The sequence below is a fragment of the Ooceraea biroi genome, chromosome 2, assembly GCF_003672135.1.
Source record: "Ooceraea biroi isolate clonal line C1 chromosome 2, Obir_v5.4, whole genome shotgun sequence".
NCBI lineage: Eukaryota > Metazoa > Arthropoda > Insecta > Hymenoptera > Formicidae > Ooceraea > Ooceraea biroi.
This window is the reverse complement of record NC_039507.1, coordinates 4,905,512-4,933,090: the sequence shown is the minus strand read 5'-3', so window position 1 is coordinate 4,933,090 and position 27,579 is coordinate 4,905,512. Positions and strand designations below refer to the sequence as shown.

General features: G+C 36.1%; 1 long non-coding RNA gene across 1 annotated transcript in view; it reads right to left on the bottom strand.

The window, feature by feature from the left end:
- Positions 1–26,848, bottom strand: part of LOC105281702 — a 51,835-nt gene extending 24,987 nt beyond the window's left edge. Inside the window, exon 1 of the long non-coding RNA XR_894347.3 lies at positions 26,620–26,848. This is a non-coding gene — a long non-coding RNA (uncharacterized LOC105281702). The remainder of the gene's footprint in view (positions 1–26,619) is intronic.
- Positions 26,849–27,579: the final 731 nt, after the last annotated feature.

Below are 27,579 nucleotides of genomic sequence, written 5' to 3'. Positions count from 1 at the left end.
CCGTGTGATCAAATGCAACAGGAAGTGAGAGAGTTATGAATGGGAAAGGAATATGAGAGAAGAGGAACAGAGAAAAGCGACTGTTGGCTTTGAAGTTGCACTGCATCATTTATCAGACTTGTGTATGTTTCCTGATAAGGAGTTTAATATTGCGACGAAATGGTTTGTTGAAATATGTGATACTTCCATGTCCGCATGCCATTTTTATTAGATTCTTAAAATAATTTAACAGTTTGGCAATTTAACAAAGCAGAATTAAATAATTTATTTGTTAAAAAGAAATAAGATATTAGAAGTAAATATAAATAAAATCTAATAGTATTTCAGTTATCAGATATGTGATATAAACGTATGATGACATAAATATTATGTTTTGCTTTCAGAGAAAAAATAATACTTTTAATATTTTTAAGACAATATATGCTTCACAATTTTGTTAAAAATTGATATTATAAATATGTATTATCATACTGATTGCTGGAAAGTGAAAAAATTCTGCTTCAAATAATTCGCTTTACTGATACTAATTAGTAATTTAGTCTTCAGTATATTGTTTTATATTGCTTTTTATGGCTAAATGCAACAATTTAACTATTGTAGAATAAATATTTATTCATCTAAAAAACAATATGTAAGAGCTGCAGAAAGAGAAAGAAATGTTAATATTTAACTTAATTTAAAACTTACCTAAAATGATTAAACTTTATAGCAAAAATATATTAATTATTACACGTTACATTTAAAAGTAACTCATTGAAAAATTTCATGTACATTTCCTTATAGTGATAAAACGTTAATATTTCTTTAGTACAGTCTCCGTCTGTTGCCTTTCATTCTGCAAAGCAACTTAAATAACACAAAAAAATTACTGATAAATAAAAGAAGCTCTGCGTTAACACTTGTACATCTTTATATTAAAATTTCTCTTAGAAGAACATCGTTTCTAAACATCGATCATAATTGAACAACAGCGTCAATGCTTCATAAAATATTGCTATAAATAACGGACAGGAGAAAGGTCCGAACGATGGCATTCCCAGGAAGCTTTCAGAAAGTTATCCTAAATAAAATATTCCTTAACTTGTGAGACAAGGATCGGCATAAAGCCAAAGAACTTCACTTCCCGTTTGCGCGAGTGCAAGTTTATCGGAATTTTCTATCTGTATCGCATTACTTTATTGTCAGGATCGCGAATACCAATCATTTTTGCATGACAGCCATTATATATTCCATAACATATTCTCTTTTACATAATTAAACAACCAAAATCACGATACAAGGATGTAAAATTTGAATCTCTTTTCACAGAAAGCAAGAACGTAATATTCATTGTGTGTATCATTAATATGCGCACACACACACGCTACGCTACGATTTGGCTTGGTATATAGAGCAGAGGTATAAAAAGGCCAATAAACCTCCTGTGGAATGAAAGCCAAGCTTTACCATCTCGAAAATCCGCTCAGAATTATCGCCGTCTACCTTCGAATGGTCGATTTTGCCGAGAACGAAAGAGAAATTAAGCTCCGAGTATATCTGCGACATTATGAAGCTAAATACAAAAGGTCGTTTTGATGAAAACGATATTCTCGATTTGTAACTGAATTCGTTATTATGTGTTAAACTCATTACTTTATTGACTCATAGTTAATTACGTATTATTATGTATTATAGTTTTGAAATATATTTGGAAATATTAAGTAATAGTATTAGTGTATTATTTCATGGTTTAAAGTTTTTTTTAAAAAAACCTGACCACCTTGACAACGGAGCAATGATCAGGAAAGCATCGATTCATCGCAATTCATCACTTCACCCGACAACGATTGCACATAACGCCACGAGTGTGCTTCCACTATTTTTCATCGATGTTCTGGTGAGAGGACATCAGTCTCCTCCGTTTTTTCGAGCTTTTTTCCGATTTCGACAAATGGATCTCACCTTCGTCTTGTTTTCGCGCCTCCCATCTTCGTTTCTCATTGGATCGTGAACGCGCGCGGCCGGCGTTGAAAGTGTTCGATTCCCCGCTTTTCCGGTTGTTTCTTCATCGCGGCAAAAGATTCTTGCGTCACGACAGAAAACGAAAACAAAGCGACAGGATCGAGTAGCTCGTATTCTTACTGACCCGATCTCGAGATGATATTCATAGATCTTACGAACGACAGTATTTACGTCGGAAATTGTCAAAAGGTTTTGTGGGATATCGAATCTTGAATCGAAGTTTAATGTTTCCGCTGCCTATATTTCTTCCCCCGCTCGGTCGAGAAGTCGAGAGTAGAAAGATCGTTTGAGCTCTCGCGCTTCCTGATGTAAAAGTTATCCGCTGAAAAGTGAGAGACTTGAGAAAAAAATCTTAAAGATTAGTTCGCGACCCTACTTTTTCTACCCCCCGTCAGATTTCTCGAGTCGTTCGCCACGGAAACGGGACAAGTATTTTTCTCTCTCACGCGATTGTGCACGCATTATTCGATACTTGTACGCGTTTAACTGTACATCGAGTGTTTCGGGTTCACCGCATTTCCCCATTACGAAATCCGTAACGGTATCGAGATATTGATTTTCGTACGCTGTAGCATGGTTTGTTCTCTTGAGGTCATAGCCGTGTACAATAACTAACAGAAATAATTTCATGATGGATATACACGCGGCATGTTTGAATGAGTTATACTCTCGCTGAATAAGTTATTGACCGCGATAGCGCGACACCAAATCAACGACAAAAAGTACACAAGTGATGAAATATTGATATTGTTTCGTTTGACTTCGATTAATACGTAAAATACAAGCTTCTCGCCGAGTTTGATGGCATCACGTGCACGACATCGTGTACATGATATATGTGACATATGTTCACGTTTCATTCATTTAAATTTCGTTACATGTTGAAGTCTTCGGTTTTCAATAAAATTGAGCATAAATGTGACATCTGCACGTGTATTCTGCAAGAATAATATTAATCTCTATTCTTATATTTTCAGATACGATTTCGAAATGAAGACAAATTTGTCTGCTAATTGCATGGAGTATTCATGACTGTTCCATTTCCTTTATCGATGGGACGATTCTATATATTTGAACCATTTGAATACATGGGGCAATATACTGTAAAATGGTTCTCCGTCGTCCGCCGCTATCTTCGATCGTCACTTATTTTCGTATAAATTCATGATGTGCAATGAGATTGACAACTCTGTTTCTGGTAACAGTGACGTTTATTTAAGATTGGAACAATCGAAAGCGTCGTCCCGGATTGACTAGATTATCTCCCGTTATAGCTCTTCCAGAGGAAGAATTTTCTTTCATCTCGGACAGAGATGGAGCGAGAAAGAGTAAGGGAACACTTTGTAAGACTCTTTTCTAGACAAAGAGATTATCATTTCGAATCTACCGGATATTGCTCGCACAGTAGATAGCACAGGAGAACGCTACCATTCTTCGGCTTGAGTTGTCATACGGACGCGCGCAAACTGGGGAATAATAGAACTGTTGAAAGATTGAGGATGGACGCTATATTAAACTTGGCTCTGAGCTTTATAACGTTACTTGCGCGGCTCCATTATTTTCGAGTTCATACTGGGATATTTTTGAGAAGAAAGGCAGAAAATATTCGGAGTTTCGCGAGAACAATATCTTAACAAATATGATACTCGAAAAAGAATTTTTTAAATACATTACATTTTTATATACAATCACAATATATAATGCATTTCTCAAAATATACATGACATTTAACGTTTTTAGAATTTTATCTTTACCATTTCATGTCAGATGACGATCATGTTAGAACCGATTTCTATTCCTGCGTTACAAGAACGTTCAGAATTCAACTCGCGGTAGTACACCTCTATATAAGCGCTCTTAATAATGTGAATTAAATACATGAGCTGTATAATTGAACCATTATAATACATATGTCTGATTGCATCGTATTACATAGGTACACAAACTAAAAGATCGAAGGAGCACGCAATTGGAGTAATGAAATAATCTGTACCAAAACTTCTCTTAAAATGCCGAAAATCTCTGCATTGCGCAGCGATAAAAGTGTAAATTATACGTCTCCATATCGGAGTTGGTATAGCTAGTTTAACGTTGAGAAGTTCAGGTCACAGACATTGCGCAATGTGTATTAGTATCACGTTATTAATGCTACAGCACCATGTTGTGTCATTGAGTACTTACTAACTCGCGTCTACAATTTACCTGTGAGAGACCGATGAAAGGCTTGATAAAAGGGCTCAACAAAGAGCGAAGGAAGCTATTACTCGAAGACGGAATGTTTTGAATATGTGCCAACGTGGTTATTGTTGACGCTGCCAAGTATTAACAATTGGCTGATGTATAGGAAGAACGGATGAAAGTGGAGAAAGATGTCTTCTACTAACATTTTGTTTGAGTAGCACTTTGTTTGGTAATTCTCGAAGCGATCTCGATTTTTAACAAAATATTATGTATATAATATAATATTTTTAACAAACAATCGTACATAATATTTTTAACACAAAATCGTTAAATAATATTTTATCATGTTTTGACAAAGAAAATACTCGAGTCAACGCGCATCATGCTATCTAAATGGTAATCTTGACTTTATTTCATCAGTTCGGAAATTGATGTTTGCGGTGATTGATTAAGTGGTGCTCAAAGATAAGCATCGCACAAATAGTTTCTCTTGTTAAAAGCACGAAACAATGGAAAGCGAGAACGTAAAGAAAAGAAAGAAAAAAGAAAGTAAAGAATAAAAGAACACAAATAGGTACGCAAGCAAATAAAGATTGCAGAGTGTGTTCGCATTCAATTTTGGCGCGGCTTAGAGCAGCTACGTGATACAGTTAATAATAATGCATCTCCAAGTTAAAGTTTACACTTGGCTGAACACGAGAATGCAACGAGGTAGAGAGAAAACTACGCTGTTAGTGCTTTTAGCACGTTTTGAATATATGCCAACGTCTTTCCGTTGTTGACATTTGCTTATATACTTCCGCGATATACAAAGTATCCACGCATAACTTCCGCAGCATCTGTTGGCAGAAACTTATTTACCGTGCCTAGGTGTCTCGGAGAAATAACGTACGTTTGTTTCCAACTGTGAAGAATTTTTTAAGAAAATTCTGTTAAAAAGCTCGGTAAAATCCATTTAATAATCATTTATTGTTCATTTGAAATTATTTAAAAAATTACGTTATGTTTATTAAGAATGTTTATTAAGAAGACTATTAGAAAAGTATAATTCCTGAAAAATCTGCGAGAATTCAGAACTTGGAGCTGTAAAATAATCCTTTCTCACAAATTTATTCCTTAAATGCAAACGTTCTCCGTCTGCGTGCACATTGCATTTGCATTCTATTGTATTATGAATCCAAACACGGCGGGAGGTCGAGACTTATTAATTGGATGCGCACGGATTTCGCTGTGGATGAAAATAATCGGCGACGGATCGATCGTGTTCGACGATGAGACCAAGGCGATGCGATTTTATTCATTTCTGCAACTATGGCGGTCGGTTAAGTGGTGCTCCGGGACACCCTGAGTGGACGAAGACTCTTCGTATAGGAACGAACGGATGGAGAGAGCCATGGAGAAGAAAAAGGAAGTGGCGCGGGAGGTAGATTGCTGACTGGTTGAAAAATTAATGGGTCGAGTGTCGGGTTGGGCTGGCGCGGGTATGGGGAATTCAAAGGACAGCGGCGTGAGTTTTGGTCGAAACGTCGTTATTGAATCGCTTCGTTTAAATAAATTTTCCCGTCGGCTGGACTTACTAGCATTCGTTATCCCTTCCAAGCTTTCACCTCGAATGCATCGAACAGGCATTTGCAATTAATATTCATTCATTTCTTTCTTCTTTTTTATATTACGTGTGTGTTTTTTCCTGCGATATTGCGACGCGTATTTACATATATGTCTCTGATCAGAGAAAAGAAATTGAAGAAAGGCATTTTCATAAATAATATTAAAATGTAGTCGATTTACATGTAATTATTAGATCCTTTAATCAATAGTTTTAATTACTTTACTCGTATTGACAACAAATGTAAACATTTAGAAAGGAACAAACAAGTACAATGAAAATATTTAGATAGCGGGGAAAATAAATTCGGAATGTGTTGAGCGAAATAGCTGAGTGAAATAGTAAAATAGTTGAGAATGTGTGCAGTAATAATAAAAAAGTAATAATAAATAGCGATGATAAAAGATTTTTTACGAGGGCAAATGAAATTACGGAATCACTTAAAATTATCCCTTTTTGGAAAAGCTTATTGCCTTTATCGCCATTACACGTTGCTCTAATATTATCATTCTTTCATCTCGCAAGCTTTTACTTTTTCACGCTTTTATGCTATATTGAAACGAATTACTAGGTAACATAGATACGAACATGTGCGTGTACATAGCTAAGCGCAACATGCTACGATACGGTCAATTTTATTTCCAGCGAAGTGAACTTCCTGAATGTAACACGTTCCTCGATGAAGGTACGATACTAAGCAGTCATCCATTAGCATCAATGTAACAATGGTACTTAATGCTAATTAATATTTCAAGCTGTCTGATCAACGAGTATGATGATAAGAGATATAAAGAATGATAAAGAGAATAAATTTATCTCACGGTGTATATTATCAAAAAAGAGATCCAAATTATATATTACAGCTATACTAGTAACATCTCTAACTATTCTCACTCTAATTAATGCCTCACACCAGTGAAATATAAAAACACATTCTGCATCAGAAATAAATTCACTGAACCATACTAGAATTGCTGTACAAACATCGAACTACAAAATATTTTCGACGCTATGTGTGAAATGGTTTTATGTACTAAAGCAATAACTACACATGGGATGTGTCCAATGCTTTTTTTTAACAAGCTTTATCCCATTTCAGTTTTCGTCGTTACTGAAGATAAAATTAAATGTAGTTTACGAGCCACTTTCAGGTTTCATTTACGGAAGTGAAGGAGGAAGTAGAGATTGCAGATAATTTTCAAGAATTAATGACGTGAGAGGAAACTCTTGAAAATCTTCGCGTCGCTAAATCGTAACATGAAACGATTGGACAGTGAAGATGTAGTGGAAGAGGTAAAGTTGCGTACGAACATCTTATCGATTTACTTTACTGGAGAAGTACGCCCTTCAAAGAAAATAAAAATATCACGCACTAGACGAGGCCGATATTATTACGCAATCAAGTATGGCTGGTATAGCCCAACTAACTAAAGCATGTAGTTTTTATAAGAAAAATTTTTAAATGCTAAAAGTTACTATACTAATAATTATTTCAGAGAGGGTACATGTAAAAATTAATGTAAAAATATTAAATTCTGTAACTGCCTGACATTATTATACTAATTTTCATTCTAAATTTCGTATATGTTTACAGCAACAGTTACATAAAAATATATTACATAAAAATATATTACATTAAAACAGAAATAAAATAGTATAAACGGGCAAAGTCCCATTAGAAGATAAATCACGATTGCGTGCATTTAATTCGTACTAATTTCGCAAATAAGTATGCAACGTTAATCACTTACGTTGCAAAAAAGAGGGAGAGAGAGAGAGAGAGAGAGAGAGAGAGAATTGTTATGCTTAAAACTTGCAACATGGTAATGTCGCGAGGCACGGAACAAATTCTGCTACTCTAATCTAGGCAGTTGCTCGTGGATGCATGGAGGTTCTTCAATGAACGTGATGAAGCGCTCGTATGCATTCAAGAGTGCTTCTGACAGATTGCTTATACGCGTTATGAGTATGTTATATAATCTCTCGATTTTATGAAACGATAAATAGCAGAAACTCACTAGCGTGACTTAATTGGATATATATGTAAGAGTCAGCGATGCAAGATAAAAGGGCCAAATCACGCCACCAATCCATGAGACGAGAAAGATCATTCATATCCCATCAATGATTTCACGGATCATATGACGCCATTCTCATTGCTGCCCGTTGAAGCCAAAGCCTCGTTTGATTGATGACATTGCATTCGGTTCAATATGCACTCGTAATTGGTGGCTTACCCCCTGGTGACCTCTGTCTTTTATCTCATTCCTTTAATTTCTTTAATACAAAATAAAATCTCATATCGTGCGTTCTATTATTTTACGCATATATTTATATATATATTAATATCAACATTTTTATAACCTATTATTTACAGTTTTTGTAAAAATTGTTCAGATAAATGCGCAGTGTATGTGATATCTTGGTTTTTACTTTTGAAGTCGCAATTTTTATGATTTACTGATATAATAAAGTTACAAATATCTTTTTTTCGGAAGATAATCGTATATATTTTGCAAATTTTTCAATTTTATAATTTTTGAAGCTTCTAGATAAAAACCTTTCATTTTATAGAAACTTTCCATTTCCTGGTTATGTTATAAGTTTAGTGACGTAGTACATTGACCTAACGATAAGGTGCTTGCAAGATAGCTGGTAGATACGATGCCGGTAAAAAGGTTTCTCTTATGTCTTTTTCTTTTCCTTGAGGAAAAGTACACTTTCAGCTTCTAAGGTAATTTTTTCAAAGCTGTTTGTGCGTAACAGAACAGAGTATACAATAAGAAACAATTTATTTAAAGAAAGTGTTTTCATTAACTACGAGCTTTATTTAATCTACGTGGAAAAACCAGTAAGAAGTCATTTCTAGCTCCACAAATGAAATTAAGTGTTGAAAAACAAACTTTATATTTTTAGAATTTATCTATAAATAAAATTAGTTGTATAAAATATATTGCGGTATGAGCAGAAATTTGTGGTGTTAAAATACTTTCTTGTATCTCACAAAGAACATTTCTCTATGGAACATCTGGTTATTTTGTGGAAAGAGCAAAAAGTATTTCGGGATATCCTGAACAGTGGCGGAAATTACGGAGTACACAAGGCATGTAAGTATCGTCGACCTTACTATTGCCGTTAATGCTAGCCGAGCATGAGATAAGAACGATCGTCTCAATCGTGAATCTTTTGTTAGTTTTATCGTACGAAGTGCATTTTAGATTTGGACTCGGGCCAAGACATTCTTCTGACGGACTTATAGAATCGTACTTCTACGGCGGCACTGTATAATGCAAGACCGACGAATTCTTGTCGATCATTTCAATGACCTTTAGTTTATTCAGGAAGCTTTAAAGATGAGAGAATGATGTGCAACGGGTCACCCATCTGTGCTCCGCAGAAAACATTAGAGAGGAAAATGTTGTATTTCTTTATAGCATTAATATTTCTATGCATGTATGCATGTATACTTGTACTTTACATATTTTCGTCCAATTTATTCCGAAAGCGTATGTTATTCTTCAGCACCATGTTCAAATATACGCGATACTCACCTGAAACAGAAAACAGAAACGCGACGTGAGTATATAAAACAGTATTTTTACGCAAAATGTTTTTAATTGTTAATTTTTGTTTATCAATATGTGTATTAATTTATGAAATTCCTATTGTAATATATCATGAAACAACAGTAATAATTTGAATTAATCATTGCATAATTTCTAGAACTGACGCGCATGTTAAAATATGCAGTTCTAGGATGAATGTAAGTTAACATAAAATTAAAGTCACACAGTTTGGTCATTAGTTTTATTTAATAAAAAGAATGTAAAAAGAATTGATCTATACCTATTCTATATCTATATACCTATTCTAATGAACAATTCATGTTCTCGAAATATCTCCGAATGAGCAGTTTTCGTTCGACACCGAATTTACTGATGCAGCAATTTACGAACTAGGAGAAAACGTCGCTAATGCACAGTGATGGAATCAGACATGAATAGATGTGGACTAAAATGGTACGGTCTGTATTATGTCGTACAAACGTGTATGTATGTGCATGAGTGTGTGTGTGTGTGTGTGTGTGTGTGTGTGTGTGTGTGTGTGTTTGACGAACATAATAGACTATTTCGAACCAGATGAATTTCTACCGCGTATTCTTCTTCGGCATACCGCAGAAACTTCGTAATTCCTATGTTCCGGGCGGAGCAGCCGCCAAATAGAAGTTAATTATACGAAACTATTCGAGAAATGTCTCAAAAAGTATGGGACATTGTATAAAGAGGTATAAACTGCAAGATATGTATATCTATATATTATGTGAAATATATAATACACTATTTCAATTATCCGATTTATGCACAATAGAAAGACTTCATAAAAGAACATGTGATACATTATGATACCTCTGCGAAAAATAATATCATTTCCGCGCTTACGTTTTCCGCTGGTTTCTTAATCAATGTAATCCTTGTGACTCGCATAATCTCTCAAAATTCATATCTTGTGTTTTCAAGCTACAATACGTTATATTTGATGACTGATGGATTGAAACAAATTGCTTTAGGATTAATTAAATGAAACGTTTAAGTTGCGTGTTGCGTACAACGTTGACATTTCGTCTATCATCACGAAAGATCCGCCAGTTCAAATGAAAATGTCAGGTCAACGCAAAGCGTGAGGAAGAAGGCGCTGTTGGAGACAGTAGCTTTTTAAAACACCTCGCGTGAATTTTAATTGTTCACCTTAAATAAAAACCGCGCTGGCTTAATTGTCGTTGACACCAACGCTGCTGCGAATACGTTAGAAAAGAATTTTACTCTTTTGTAGCGCATCTTGCCATTGCCTTGCATTGCATTGCCACCGTTTATTCCACAACGTATTATTTTTGGAATTTTAAAGTTAGATCTTTGACTCTGTATGTGTGTGTGTGTGTGTGTTTGTGTGTATATGCTAATTGTACTGGAATTGGTAGAAATTATTCATATTGCGGAAAAGAATGCGGCGCTGTGTCAATTTCAAAGCTGAAATGTAATCATCACATCATTATTTTGAGCTGTGTACGATGTACGTACAATATCATGGAACATAAGCACTGGAATAATTATTGACAAATCTCCGACGCAAAAGCAGCACATAAAGGGAATTGTACATCGCTTTCCTCTATCACAGTTTGCTCCACTAACCGACCTATCGGATGCCGTTGACTTGATACGATCAGATTACGAACTTGATGGTATTACCATCGTAAAACTATATGTAATCGTTAAGTAACAATACAGCTAACTTTGCTCGTAAAAAATAACGTGGTTGTTGCATTTTATTACGCGCATAAAATTTACGCAAGGAAAACTATTACAGCAAGACACACGTCTCTAATGTCGCTAAGTCCGCATTTTTCCAGAACTACTCGTTGGATTGCTGATATCGTATTTTACGGTAAAAAGTTCAAGATTTCTTTCTTTCCCCGCAAGATGAGGTTGCATTGAAATCCACAGCTGTCTTTCTTATATATATACTATATCTTTTTCCGCGAGTGGGTCATATGCGCTGCACGAATCTCGATCTATAGAAGAACACGAACCTATCTTGATTGACCGACTTGGCTGTAGCAAAGATTCAGAGATGCAGAAAATCGGAAATAATATTCATATTACGCAATATTCATATTGCTCGTTTAGGCCATTATAAATATTTCAATCTCAAAATGCGTATTTATGAAATGCATATTTATATTCCACAAATACATTATTTATTTATATAATGCGCGAATTAATATTCGAAAATTATCTCTCAACGCATACTCGTACATGTACATAAGTCTTGCTAACTATGAAAACACAAAAAATGATGTAAAAGATATTTTATGATTTTTGTAGTACGAAAACACCGCGAGAAAAAGATAAGTCGATCTCACATTTAATTCACACACCAATCGCAATCTGTATTATACACAAAATGAAGATACGTGCTGTAGAAAGGTATAAAAGTTTCGCAACGCCAAAAGACTAGAACTTACATTTGCCCGCTTTTTCTCAGTTGATACAGATATTTGCAAATGAAAGTCGGCCATATCGCATAATTTATCGGAGGCCGTGTAGCATGGCGCAACCGCGTAAACATCCGCGGTTTAAATTCATGCGGAATATTTGTACTTTGTCGGACATGTCGCGTGGTGCGTCGGATGGTGGACAGTGGTGTCAAACGACGTGACGCATAACGCGGACATTTCATCCATTACCGATAACCATCGGCACGTTAGCGGTGCTAACGAAAACGGAATGTTACGTACGGTCGCGTGCACGGGTGGGCTTTATCAGCCGCGGAATAAAGGAAGAAAGCCGAACGGCGGCGAGCGACGACTCATTTCTCGCCCGCCGCGATCCATTATTCTCGCCTGGCTTGTCACTCTATCGGGTACTGCGTTTAATTCTCATTCCGACGTCCCGCCGACGAGTTTGTCGTCATAACGACGGAAGAATGTGACGCGTATTTTTCTGCCGTGTCCGTAGCATTGACATATCGTCCCGTTCGCTTGCCTCGTAGATGTCTCGCAACGATGTCGTTTATTTCATCCCCCGAATGTATGTGCGTCCCCACCGCGACAATTTCAACGCGCAAGCGAGGAAAAAGAAGCAACAAAATTGAAAAACTTTATGTATTGCCACCCTCAGCGGCGGCTTTTTGTCGCGCGACCACTTGGGCGGTCGGTGAAGCTAAAGTTGAGGGTTGTTGATCGTTCGGCTTGAAACGTTTGCGCGAAGTTCCAAGTTGGACGTTATTAGAGCTTCTTATTCATTAGCTTGTTGAATGCAGTCGAAAAATGTTGAGCGTGTTACGCAGCTCTGTTCTTCATATTGCTCGAAATGGGTATCAGGAAGCAAATGTAGCGGAAGGCTACATTTTCGTTGCGCCAACACGTTAAGGGATGCTTTGCAGACGAGTAAACGAGTTTACGTATTTCAAATTCCTCTGGTGTTATAATAGCGCTATGTATTTTTGCTCTCCTCTGGCTTCTGTAACAAAACCTATAGTAGAAAAATCGACCAATCAATCATCGATCGACTTCATTCTATGGCACGCAAACTCAATCATGCTATCAGCCGTGCGATCGATCTCGTTTCATCTGCAACGGGAACTGGCTGAAATGGAGTAAAAGCTCGTTTTTGTATTATTTAGGAAACGGAGGGAAAATTAAATATTGCAATGCGAACGATGCATTGTCTGCTTTACGCATTGAAAAGAGCAAAACCGGTTCTAATTAGAGAAAAATTGTTGAAGAAAAGATAAGAATATTTCTTTTCTTTATTATCCGTAAATAAGACATACTTATTATACTTTATTACTTTAATTATTAGCTTATTTCATTTCTTGTTACTTCACAGATACTCATTAAAAGAAGATGCTTCAATAAATAGAAGTTTCCGACTTTATGAAACAATATTAAGATTCACGGATCAAAGTGCTGTATATTTTAATTATCTACAGAAACATTCACGAATATGACATTTGTATTATTCAAGATTTTCAGCTTGAGTAAAATAGTAGAAACAGAAATATTCTTTAAATAATCTTTTTAAGAGAAATCTATTTCAGCAGGGAAATAAAATTTTATAATTACGCGTAATGAAATTTTATAATAAGTTTTGCGAAAATGTGAAATCAGCATTTAAATATCGTTATGCTACATAAGCTGCTTTCTGATATATCGGAATTCTCTCGAAGCTCGGATACAAACATGATTCTCGCTTATTTATATTTCACTATCGTTGCACGCACTGGCCACTTTAATACCAATATAGCTCGTCTGCTTCAATCAACACGACGTATACTATTATATTCTATATCAAGTGATAAAAGCAAACGAGAAATATAATTAAATTGTAGAACTTGTGTAAACTCAAACATGAAGTCATTTCTTGTTTCACAATCTTATGTTTGTGTGGGCAAAAATTGAAAAATTCACATGAAATTCAGTATCTCTCTCTTAAATACACTATTTATATAAAATTCAGTATCTGCAGATTGTGAATCATTATTTGCACGGAATATCATTTTATCAATTTATTAAATAATTTTTTAAATGGTTAGGAAAAAGATTTAATCAATAATTTTTATAAAATTGATATTAATATACAATTTTTAGGTCAAGATCATATTAACTTGACCAACTCAATATCGTAATAAATTATCAGAATGTAATATATTTGCTAAGTGAGATTTGAAATATATTGTTGAATAATGTAACCATAATTCAAACATTAATGAGATATACATCTTTATTAATGAATTCAATCGTGATTTTGAATATGCATTGTTGCATTTATTAATATAATTGTGCATTACATAATTATATGTTATATATATATTTAACATAGAACCGTTTGTAATAATGATGATAATTGAAAATCAAATGTGTTTTCCAATCCAAATAAATAACATCGTTACATAGTATTTTCGAGCTAAATACATTTATCATTTTTCTTCGCTTTTGTCGCCGATATTTTACGCCAATTAATGAAAACTGAAACTGGTTCGCGTAATAAAAATCTTATAAATCACTGTCCTTGTGAGAATATATTGTAAACATGATGCTTAGCCGTCCGCTTAGATTTCTGTTACTTGGTTCTGTCAATTAAACAAAATTGATTGCCAATTTTGCGTAAAGTGAAAGTGGAGCGTTAGGACGGCACCCTGGCGAAGCTTGAATTCCCCATAAGCCCGATAAATCGGGAACGCTTCTGGGCTTTGGAGGGAACGTGGCTCATCCCGGCTTCTCATAAATTCTCAACATTCACGGCGCGACGTTTACGTGAACGCAAGTCTGCTACAAGTTTAGCATTCGTGGTCGCAAGGTTTACAACGCATATGCAAGATTCCCTCCTGTAGACGACGTTATGCCGTTTGCATGGTACGACCGCTCGAGTTTGACATTACGACGGTGGTGCCTCTTGTCAAAGGAAAGCCGAAAGCAAGGATTAAAGAAATGTAAAGGCAAAAGGAACGATACTAGATACGTAAGCGGATACTGTGGAATATTCTGTTTGTGCTGTACTTTTGTTGCCTTGTATGTCTGTCATGATTATTTCTTCCCTCAAAATCCGGTTATCATGCGTTGTGCAGGAATATGTTTATATAGGAGATGCATCCTCAAACGTTACGTGATGAAAAGATTTTAAGGAAACGCACTTTGATTATAGATATTACATGTAGATACATACGAGTTTCCTGTATGCATTTCTGTATGCATTAAAACGAATTTTAAGATCTAATATAAAACGTTAGCTGCTAAAAATACTTGACATAACTTATAATAAGTTTAAATATTTTTTGTATTATTAATATACGTATCTTGTCCGTAACAGAGGTATAAATATGAAGTAGATTAAGCCAATGAAACAATGGTTTCCAATTTTACGTTTATATATTTCTTACAATATTTTATACGATTTTTACTGTGTGCAGTGTCATATCCAAATGCACTATGCATGTTACGTGTCGTCTTTAATTTTCTAAAAAACATACATATTCAGAGGAAAAATATCTCTGATATGACCATAGCTTTCATGCTTTTTGTGTCGCGTTCCATGGAGCATTGCCATGGAACGACATTGACTTGTTGACGTCATGTTGTTGCTCACGTTGTTGCTCTACGACAGGCGTATCCACGCGAACAAAAGAACGGATATAAACCCGTAAAATCAATACCATTCGCGCCCATTGTCGATACTAATTGTGTGTTACGCAGCACGTGGCGCATCCTTGTGCACCTATAAATTAGATCGAATAATACAACTGCAGTGAATTAGCGAAGATTACATTGGTCAGTTGTGTGCGTCGGGCGTCACGATTGTACATTGGTTTTTTATTCGAAACCGATACGTGTGCCATTGCGGTGTTCCGCCTGCTGATGATGGTTTGTTGCCAACCTTATGAAAACACCATCTGGAACCATCTTTTTCGCGAATGGTAATCCAAAACTAATACAGCGGATGCGGTTTAAGCTGTAGCTGAGCTTTAAGTCGTACAGGTGTTGCGTTAATGCTAATGTATATGGATGGGATGTAATCCCTGTTACATTTTGATCAATATGGATTGCCAGTTGGAAACTTTCTTTTTATGTTTCCTCTCAAGTTTATTCGCATAGCACTGCAAGATATTTGCATATTTATTTCTCTGCAATCATTAAAACTGTTTGCTTTCTCGCATTGCCCTTTAACTATTTGCTCAGAGTGATTGCCATTAAAAGTAGTTTATTGAAGAAATATACAGTAGCAAAACGACAAAGAATAACCAAGAACATAAATTTTTTAAAAGAAATTGTTATGTTACTTTCGTTTGTTTTAACAATTATTATTACTTGACGAAAAGATAAAAAAATAGAAAAGTAAATAAAACAGTAGGTAAAAAAATGATAATTCAAATATTATTTGGTATGAAATATCGTAATTATTACGATAAATCTCTTTAATCTCTTTGATGTGTAGCACAGATTGCGCTTTTAAAAATAATTAATTAATTATACGCTTTTAAACTGTAGCATCAAACACATAAAAGAAAGAAGGAATATATTCTATCTCAAAGTCAAAAAATTATTTTAAATTAATGACAATTATTATACTTTTATATTTATAGTACACAAATGTATCTCCGTTAGCTAAATTATTTCGGTTTTCTCTTCGTGAAACGAGATAACGTGTACATTTTACATGGAATTTAAATGCCCTGGAACATATGTGTTAGGAAACTGAAAGTTCTTCTTTTATGATAATGTAAAAAAGTTTCAGTTACACAGTCACCCGATTGTACCGCGGAAACGCGTAACCTTCATATGTGCCTGTATCTGTATTTCCTTCAACAACCATATATTTCGCTGAATTTATGACCAAAGATACAGTTTCAAATGTACAGAAGTCTAAATGTAGGCCAAGAGAAGCTTTTGGTGAACTCACGAGATCCTGCAAAAGTCGAATATTCAATATACATGTATATTACACCACATCATGATTATATTAGGATTTTGCTTTTGCTAAGATATAAATAGGCTTCAGCATAATCGAATAAACATTTGTTTTTAATTAGAATGAAAAAGTTGAAATTAAATTGAATCTTTTGTCGTTTTACTTGTATAATTATTATAATATTTAAATGAAAACATTGAAATGCATCTATTAAATTAATTAATCGAGTTTTGGATGAAAGTTTCTGTACATTTGCGAAAGTTGGATCGTGGAATAATCGTTCAATAGGGAATAGGGAGATCGAATAAATGAAGAATACGAAGCCTGGCTTCCGCCGATAAATCAGATTTATCATAAGCAATCCGCAAGAGATTCACGAGGGGATATTTCAAATTTCAATTACGTTTCACACTTAATTAAACTTTCGATCGGTGAAACGCTGAAATCCGCGGAAAGTTTTTCTGCGTGAAGGAGGAACATCTCTATGCACTATTCATCATCCTCTCAACACGGACCATCCGAAATTGACAACGCCACGTGTAATATATCGTCTAAAATTTGCGCTGCCATTAAAAAAGTTTCAGATTTATAGGCTGCCTCAGTAATTAATGGACGTAGCAATTTAATACGCATGACCTGCTATCTTGAATAACGTCTTTCCGATACGCGAGCGTGACGGTAACGTATCACTGCCACGGTGTACCACACACGCATAATTGCTTATTTGCATAGTTGGAAATCCGTCCTGATCTTAAAACCGAACGACATTTCCTCGGCTTATAGTAAATCTCTGCCTGTTCCTCACCCTCGTTTTATCACTCTACTTCTTCAGCGAGATACACTCTTATCCCTGTACTAAGTGTACCTGGCAGAATACAGAAAACTTGTAACGCCCTTGTTTACCGTTCCTAACTTCGTCCCGGAATGTAACTTACGCTTTTCCCACCGAGAATTCCGTGAATAAATACGGTCTCTCCTCCGGATCTCGAAATGACGTTAACAATGAGACTTATTAGCGGCCGTTATTCGCGCTCGGAAAACGCAGAAGTCCGCTGACGTTTAGAGTCAAAGCTAACGGATTATGACGTTATAAATTGAGACAGCGATATTTTTTATGTTAATAACTTGTGTTACATTTGCAACCTAAGTGGCTTACACGCGTTTGATAAATATCCGAAAGTAAATCAATGGAAGAATGTCCTGAAATATGAATGAGTATTCCCCTAGTAGTCATAATTTATTATATATATTGCGCAATGTATAATATAATACATATTTACGATGTACATTTACGATGATTACACAATCTATATTTCATTGTGTACTAGGCTAACTGCAATTAATTTACGTTACGTATTATTAAATTCCAAAAGCAATTTTTCATATTTAAGGTAATAGAAAGCAAACAGAACTTGACTTCAATTTTGACCAATCATGATTTTATGTATTACGTCATTATCCCTTACGCAGATACGACATTTAGCGGCGGAAACTTGTGCTTTTGCTTGTCGTTCATAATGCACATAATACCGCTTACGTGGATTCTGTGTACACACTCTCAAATGAATATACGTATACGCATACTCCTTAAGCAAAAGTCCGCGTGCGTATAATCAATCATACTTTCGTAGGTTCCTGATAAAATTGCCCTAATGAAATCGCCTGTGGAAATCGCTCTTGGAGAGACCAACATAAGAGATTACCCTTGTGTACACACACACATTTACACACGTTCGTTGATGATCTTAATTTAGGTAGCGCGAACATCATCAATCATTACATTTAGATGTGCACGAACATCAAATACAGTTTTTACTTATTACGTACTACAAATTTTATAAAATAATTTCAATATTTTAAAAAGAATATATTTGTTATTAAACTTATTAAAAATGCATGGATAGTTTAAAATGTTACTTGTAGGTACATGAAATCTTGATTAAAATAAAGGAGATCTGCTTCATTGTACATGTTAATAAACTCTTGCATATCCCAGTCTTGATAGCTTAACGGTTCGAAATGTATTTATAGACCTGTTAATGCAGAGGACGTAATATAATCTGATATTAATTTGCTGGATCTTGCGCGCATCACAGTACGCGCCTATAGATATATGCGGGAAAGTTGTGTGGATGCATAGTTAGCCAAGTCACAGGGTGGGCCACCTGTTACATTATTTCCTCCTACGATATAAACGCAAACTTTTTTCTAGTTTGCACTGGCCCATTAACCGAATTTGTCCGGATTTCTCATAATTTATTACTTTTTAATCTCGTCAACTCGTTTTATACGTTTCTCACTTAAGGCAATGTTTATTTTCTCACTTTTGGAACACGTACATGATTTCATCACTATATTGACACAAATAACATATATGTTAGCAAATGCTATTATTAAATATATTATTAACGATTCTGCGTAATGTGTTTTATCATATTTTTAATTTAATAAAAACATAAAACCAATGACATTACAGAATTACAGAGATTTTATAGAATTATCGAGTTTTCACCATTATATGATGCATATATTGATACGTCTTTTACGCTTCAAAAAGATCGGTTTTAACATCGACTTTATATTTCTGCGTAGAGAAAAGTAACCTAAATGAAAAAATAAGAGACAACCGTTTGCTACAACGAAGAAAAAAATTGCGTGCCAATTTGCAAAGCATAAATGTCACTGGGACATATAAATGACCGAGCGTCTGGGAAGAAGCAGAATGTACGACTAAAATATCCCATGAAATCCTGAAGATTTTCAGTTTCAAGGAAGCTGCCATAACAAACGGGATTCATAAAGACCTGAAATATTGTCCTTCCTTTTTCTCGCGGCTGCTTGCCAGGACTGCTAACGGGAGACAGAAGGGCCATAGCGAAAACCTGCAGTCGGTCTTTCTGGATGGAGCTAATCGGAAGTGCAACGATCGACCTCGTGAGGCAAAATGTTCGTGCCGTCGGGTGTTATTAATTACATAAAACCGCCTCGAAGTACCTCGTTACGGAGTTTAATTACACGAACGCGAACGTAATGCATGTGACAGCTCGCTAAAACGACGTTTAATCGGAAATATTAATGATGTATACCAATACCGGACGATGCGATGAATATGCATGCGTACATACACGTTCGTGTAATCGTACTCTGTCGTTGATAACGTCACCTCGCTGCGATTTGCCGGGATTTATTCGTGTCGATGCCCCGGAAAATGATAAAAACCGCTCGTTGACGCGTGCACGAGTTTTTTCTTCATTTGGCGAAATTACGCTAATAACGAGGCAGGCAAACAAATGCGACGGTCTGCGAGCGTAATATGCACATAGATAATTAAACGTTGTTAATCTCCAAGTCACAACAGTGCGTTATAAATGTACGCGTCGCGAGGGGGGAAAAGGAAACGCCGCCAGTTGCAAGGAAATAAATAGGAAAACAACGTCCGAGAAATGCTGCGGATAAAATCTCTGCTAGTGGTTCACGTTTCTGTCATGCTGCCTCTGTTTTGCTTTTACTCTTTCGATTCGTCCATCCGTTTCCCGTTTTATTCTCTTCCCTCCATTTGCTCCCCGTTTTGCTTTACTTCTTCCCATCTCTACTAGCTATTTCTATTTCTTATCGAGGCGGTATCCTGTGCAAAATGGTCTACGAGGATCCCTCTAAATCCTCAGGATCCGCCGGAAACTACGATGTTTTAACGACGCTACGCCGGCGATCGGATGGGTCGGCAGACATGACTAAACAAAGAACACAAGATCGATAGATCCGCTACGTGTCCTTATCGAGTCCAACTAATTTCTGAAACGAACGCAAGTCAGTCTCGAAGCAATCGCACCATCAAGTTTCCAGCGAACTTTTTACGAACGGCAAGCGAATGACGCGTCGCGCATGCGGGGCGCTTTTATCAGAAATACGCAGCTTTTATGGATCATTTAGCCGAATGGTACGTGCTGTACCGCGTTTTCTCTGTACTTATATTTTGTTACTTTTGCTTTACGGCGCGAACGCCCGACGCAGACGTGTCCTATATCGTCTCATTGAATTTATGTCACCGCCTATGAAATGCCTTAATTGGCAGTTCACAGACCGCTTGCAAAAGCGAATGCGAACGTTTCCATTCGCGCCGCACGAGTTTCTACGATTCTAATAACGCAAAACTTAAATGTCTCGAGAAATATTCCTCGTTTAGTTTCAAAAAACGATCCTCATACGTTGTTTCTTTTTTTTTTATGTCACCTTATTTAGCGTTGAAGATATTATATGTAAATATATGTTATTCTATGGAAGCCAAGAATCAAGAATCGCGTTTACCAACGCTAGTCTAATCAAATATAATATAAGCTTTTTAATGTCCAGTTTTACATAATTTTTGCGATTTTTGCATATTGTTTCCTCTATTCTAAGTTCGCGTTTTAATATACAATTTAATGAATGATTATATTAATTCTTTTCAAGCAAAGATTCCAAGTAAAAGTGCACTTATAACAGCAATATTGAAAGGAAGCTGACTATCATGTGAAGTAGACTTATTACGATGTCCTCATCCTTAAACGGATCTGTATTAACATATGTAACGTTCAGGAAATATCACAGCCAATTGTTCCATTTCATCGATCGTTCCGTGCTAAGCCGGACTGACGAATTTCCATGCAAATCGCAATACGCTGTAATGACACGATCGAATCAATAGGTATTAATTGAAATAGAAGCAAGGTAGTCCGATCAAGGAGCGTGACGGCTATTGCATTATGCAACACAGTGAAGACCGGAACATTTAGTCGGCGAAATATATGCAAAGGGCGTAGTACAAGATAGCATCACGTCGCCGAACGGTCCACGCGGAAAGAGGTTCTACGCGCACGGAGACCCTTTCGCATGACTCTCATCTAATCCTGGCTCAACTGCCGGTGAACAATTCGCCGAGTTACAACTCTTTCTCATTTCCTTCGAGAAAACAAGATCATAAATACGAAAACGTTCTCGTCGAGTAGCTGTGCTCGATCTTGTCAAGTTATTGGGAGTAACAACCGCGGTAATAGCGTCCTTATTTCGCTCCAAGCAAACGCTGCTCTCCATCTCTATCATTCGGTAGGAATTGGAGTAAATGACGCCACATCGTGATCAAGCATATTCGTAATCGTGAACTTATTAGAGGAGGTGCGCTACATAGTTAATGTTATTCAATTTGTAATTACCGTATCGTCGAGTAAGCAATAATTTGATATAAAACCGTATAAAATTTGATATAAAAGTTTAATATAAAATTCTACCATTTTTCAAAATAATCTTTACCTAAATACATCCCGAAAATACTGTAAATTAAATTAAATTTGTTATTGCACTTTGTAAAAATGAAGAAATTCTAAATGCATCCGGATATTTAGTATCTCGTAAATTTGATTATTATTAGATTCACCCGTGTGTGAATAAAGTACATAAGGTGATTTGTGCATAAGCTTATGTTTAAAGCTGCCAGCTTTACACGTATAAAGCAGAATTTGAACAAAGTTGAAAACAAAGCGTTTACGAGAACGATAATAGAAGATATTTTAGTATGCGTGGATCGATTCGAAACCGCAAATAAGACGGATGAGAAACTCTGTCTATCAGAATAGAATTAATGAACTCGTTTTAAATAAACACTTCATTATACGATGAAAGCATTTACATCGTCGAAAATAAAAGCACGAGGGGTTACGCTGAATAAACGACAAGGGAAATAATGATTAAGAAAGCTTTTCTCCACACGATTGAAACGAATGTTTATTCACGGTTATCTTAATACGCTGCGTTTATTGATTATATAAATCTCATTTAAGATAGAGTGGCTCGCTCTCTTCTGTTAATTTCCAATCCGATATCATTACATTATTACTCTAGTTTATGTGATGCAAATTAATACCCAGGAGAAACTTGAAAAGCGAGCAACTATCAATATTAACTCAGAAAAGTTGTCAGATATCGGATAAAGCTTTATGAGATTAATTTAAGACCTAATTGACAAATTAAATTGATTTATTATCTTAACATTTTGTATTTTATCTTTAGATAATAATTTTAATTTTATTAAATTTAATGAAACAATTAGTGTGAGTGTATCTGTGTCTAAATTTGCGCGATTGCCTTGTATAATATAATAAATAATCGATAATCTTTTAAGATTAAAATACGTATTTCTCTCTTGATTGTTGGTATTATTTTGATTGTTCGAATATTTTGTTCGAGGTGTTAATCAAAGTGTGCATGGAGTCGCGCACAGAGGGATGACCTTATTTATTCGGGAAACGACTTGCAGATTAACGTCATACCCGAGCGTATTCTTCAGAAATTGAATTTCTCTTTACCCAAGCAATGTCACCCGCATGCTAAAGAGATTTAGATCGTACGATAATAATCTTTTTTCGTACGGAATCAGTCTACGTTGAAGTAACGGTATATAGAAGACGGAGGAGAGATGAGCGGAGGATACAGAAAAGGAGATTGAACAAATCCAGACTTGCTATTAAAAATTAAATTTGCGATACCGCTTTCAGAACCCGTCGGCCCCGATCTGACTCGTCTCTCTTATCGATCCGAGTATAACAAGTATAGATTAAGTATACCACTCTTCTTCAAGTGCAACTGTCTTAGCACCGTTTCTTGCTGCTAGCCTGAACTTGCGAACCCAACTTGCCGATTATAAATTGTGCAGCGGTAAACAATTTCTATTTTGGAGAATCAGCTAAAGGTGGAGTATCAGCGTGCTAATGGGGGTCCGTTGTATCGTTTCCCCAATTAAATCCCGACGCAAATAATAAAGTCCCCGGAAATCGTTGAACTCGCAATGTAGGCTATTCTCTCGCTCTCTCTTTCTCTTTCTCTTTCTCTCTCTCTCTCTCTCTCTCTCTCTCTCTCGCAGTGGATCTCTCTGCACGAACAGAAAGCTACTGGAGGGACTCAATTAAGCCAGTCCAGTGGCGCAAAGAGAAGCACAATGAGGCGGAGAGTACAAGAGAGACTGCCGACAATTAAAATATTCGATCGGCGGAGAGAGTGGGAGGTATGAATTAGCTTTGTCAACGGCGCGTGGGTGAATTATAACTTTTTCAATAATAACTCGCCGATTTACTCTCTCCGATCCGCTTTATATAACAGTGCGGTCTTTGACCAGGAAGTCTCTGTCTCTTTTTTTCAGAGTGACGTCACGCGTCGGCAACATCGTGTTTTTCGAAACAGCTGTCGCGCCCTATCGCAAACTTTCGCCCGCAGTAACGAAGGGTTGCAAAGCTGCAACTATGCCGGATGATTCGTTCAATTTTTTCCATTGATTCGCAGAATTTCTGCCTTTTCGGATGGCGAACTTCATCGAAGCGAAGTTAGATGGATCAAGTTTGGACAGCAGGAAGATGAGCGGTCCGGAGTGGCTCTAGGAAAGTTTCCGGCTTACTCTTGGGATCGTGCTTGCCGTCAGTCCAGAAAATTACGTCCAGCTCGTAAAAATGAGCTAAGATCGGACGTGTCTATGGCAAGTACACACTAAAATACTATAGACTTCAGCAAAGATCTTGCGGAATGTTCAACGGTGTTAAATTTTCATACTTTTTGAAATAGCGATAAGAATGTAAAATTAGTTGTCAAAACTATTAATGATGTGATAAGAAGCGTTTATATTGATACATATATACCATTGGTATAAAATAGAAATCATGCGTATAACATGACAGAATAATAAAGTATAAACAGTACGACAAGTCTAGGGCATTCTGCACATAAATAAAAGTTCCGTTAATTATAATTCCGTTAATTATAGAACATGTCAATGAAGCTTTGATTGATGACGCATGTTAGTAATTCATTAATATGCTCCAAGGACGGAATACTAATTTGAAATTTGTAAACGAATCTTACTCGCCATTCGTATCTGATTTCGTAAATGGCAGCACTCTCCAATTAGCAAATGGATTTTCTGCAGCAGATACAACAACTGCATAAAGCCATAAAATGGCAAACCTTCCACGCTAATGGGCAATCTAGCCCGTTCATAATATTCTCATGCTTTACGATTATAATATTGAAGTGAGCACAAATTTTTCTATTTATTTTCTAAAATCATGAATACAAAAATTGATTTTTCGTGAATTTTAATAATGATCGCCCAATAAAAAGATATCGGCGAAATGAAAAGACTGCGGAAAAACTATAGTACCGCACTTAAATCCAGAATGCGACCGACCGATCGTGATTAGCTTGGCTTTCATCAATATCTGTATTTGTTTGTTTTGTCTCTCGCTTTCTCGATACTGATCATGTGCATCCTTGCACATTTATGCCTGTTTCGTTTAGTTTGATTCAAATACAATATATTGACATATATTCACAATATAACATAACAAAGAGATATAACATAACAGAGAAACAGAGAGATGTGTTGTTATAATATTAAAGTGATTAATCCAAATATTAATAAGAATATTGGAACTATGTAATTAATATTTTCCTTAATCGGAGACATTGGTAAATATCTGAATGATTTTAATATAATTTTGATCCGTGCAGTTATTGCATTGAAAATTTTTTTAATCAAATTTTTTTTGAATTTTTTGTTTTAAATAAATTTCAAAACACATCTATAATGAATTTATTGTCGTGAAAAGGATTAGTATTAAAAGTTGTCATCTTTTCTTTTCTTCTGAAGTTTTTAATGATAACTTGATAATTATTGTCTCTTGATAATAATTGTCTCTTGTTTTAATTTATTTACTTATAATATTTTATATGATTTATTTATTTTAACTAATAACTTAATATGTAATTTAGTCATAAATTAAATTTCCATTTTGTAAATATATTAGATTAAAATTTCCAAAATTTGATTTATACATATAAGTTTTGTGAAAATTATATATATTCATTACAAAATGCAATAAAATATTATTTTCTAATTGAACATATTGTCATTATTATTTCTAGTCTATTATTATAACATTAATGCTTAAAAAAAACTATAAATACTATTTTATCGCAAAGTTCAATCTTTAAAATAAAGTGTACAAAATTAGAAGCAAAATAGTTTATAAAATAAGATTTTCTCCTAAGATTTTAGTGACGTATAAGATATCGAAAATAGACAAACTATCTCCGAAACCAAAAATGTCTTGAGTTTTTAATATCTTCTACAAGTTATTTATAATGTACCCAAAGGGAAACGCAAAAGTGACACATTTCATTAAAATGTAAAATATAATTTTAATAAAAATTTCAGATTTTTATAGGAAAACGATACATATAAATTTATGTTTCAAAACAACCAGAAAAATATGATTAAATAAATTTTTAAATACAAGAAAGCAAACGCATTTATAATTGTTTACACTAGTAACATTATTTCATAAAAGAGTCACCGTTAAACGTGGACAATACGGTTTACCGAGAAAAGCTCAATCCCATTGCGCATAAAATCGCAAGAGTTCTACTAACCGGACAGTCGTGCGGAATCGTATTTCTTTCTCCTGAAGATAAAGCAAACCCATCGGGGTTCCATTAGCGGGATGAAACCTGGAGACGTGTGGCAATTGTAATTACAGGGGTAATTTCTGGGGCGGCGCGAGATTCTGACGAAGATGAAAGAGGGATGGATTACCGTGGATATTTATCGCGTCCGGTGACGAATTTCTCGTTAATGCGACGCTACATTTCTCGACTGCCACCCCGAAGACAAACGCGACCGCCTGAGAGCGCGGTAACAAGGAAATACTACACACACACGCACACAACAGTTGGAAAGTTCTTCTTGAACTTGCTCGATGCAGCAGCAGTCGCGCGTGGAATGCACCACGAGAGAATTCCATCTTCTGCGTATCTGATCGGATACGACACTCTATCGACTATCATACTCACCAGCAAAAATATCGTAGGGTATCGTTGGTTGATGATCGACGAAAAAACCGGTATGCGGGGGAGTCCTTCGAACTGTTCCGGCGCGCGGTAGCGGGAATTATGAACCGATTTGAAAAGCCCCGAGTGAGAGAAACGGCGATAACGCCGTCGTCCTTAACAAGTGTCCGTGTGATTGCGTGTCGGGGCGCGGACTGAGCGACTGGGAGCACAGTCGTCTCCGGTTGTCCCACCCCACGGTTTCCTCAAACCATCCCCTACCTCCACTGGTTCCCCCTCGCGCTTCCATCCCCGTCCGTGAAGCTCGAAAGCTCCCTAGACCCCACACCCCCGACACTTCCAGTACCGTCCGTCGTCAGCGCCAACGCCCTTGCGCACTAGGGACGTCCGTGAAGCGTGGCATTGCCGGTCGGCCCTTTGGCACTCGACACCTCGAATTGCGTTCTCCCTCTTGGCGTCCACCCTCGAGATTCCGCCCCGCATTTTCGCTCGCTGCGCCGAGCTTCGACGGTGCTGTTTCCTTTTTTCCGAATTTAATCTCTGTCGTTGCACGCCACGAAACGCGTTCGAGAGCGGGAACCTCGTGGCATCACGTAATAGCCGAAGCAGCGCATGTCTATATATCATTCACTACTGCTGCTCGCCACGAAAGAGCCACAGCATCGATCTGCAATTTGAATCACGTTGCAAAAATTTTCCGGCTCGGAGAACTCGAAATTATCAAATCGGAAAGGTTCCGATTCAAAATTCAGCGCAGAATTCACGTAAGAGTTCCCGGTGCTTTAAATAATGTTCAAATTTTTGGCACTGGTTCAACAACGTCGAGCCGAAATTCGTCTTGAAATCAAGTTTACATTTATTGAAATTAAATTAAAATGTGGTATAATCGCATAATCTTGCTTTCTCAAATATTGAGTTTTTGTATATGTTTATGAATGTTTAACGAATCGAAATATTTTTATG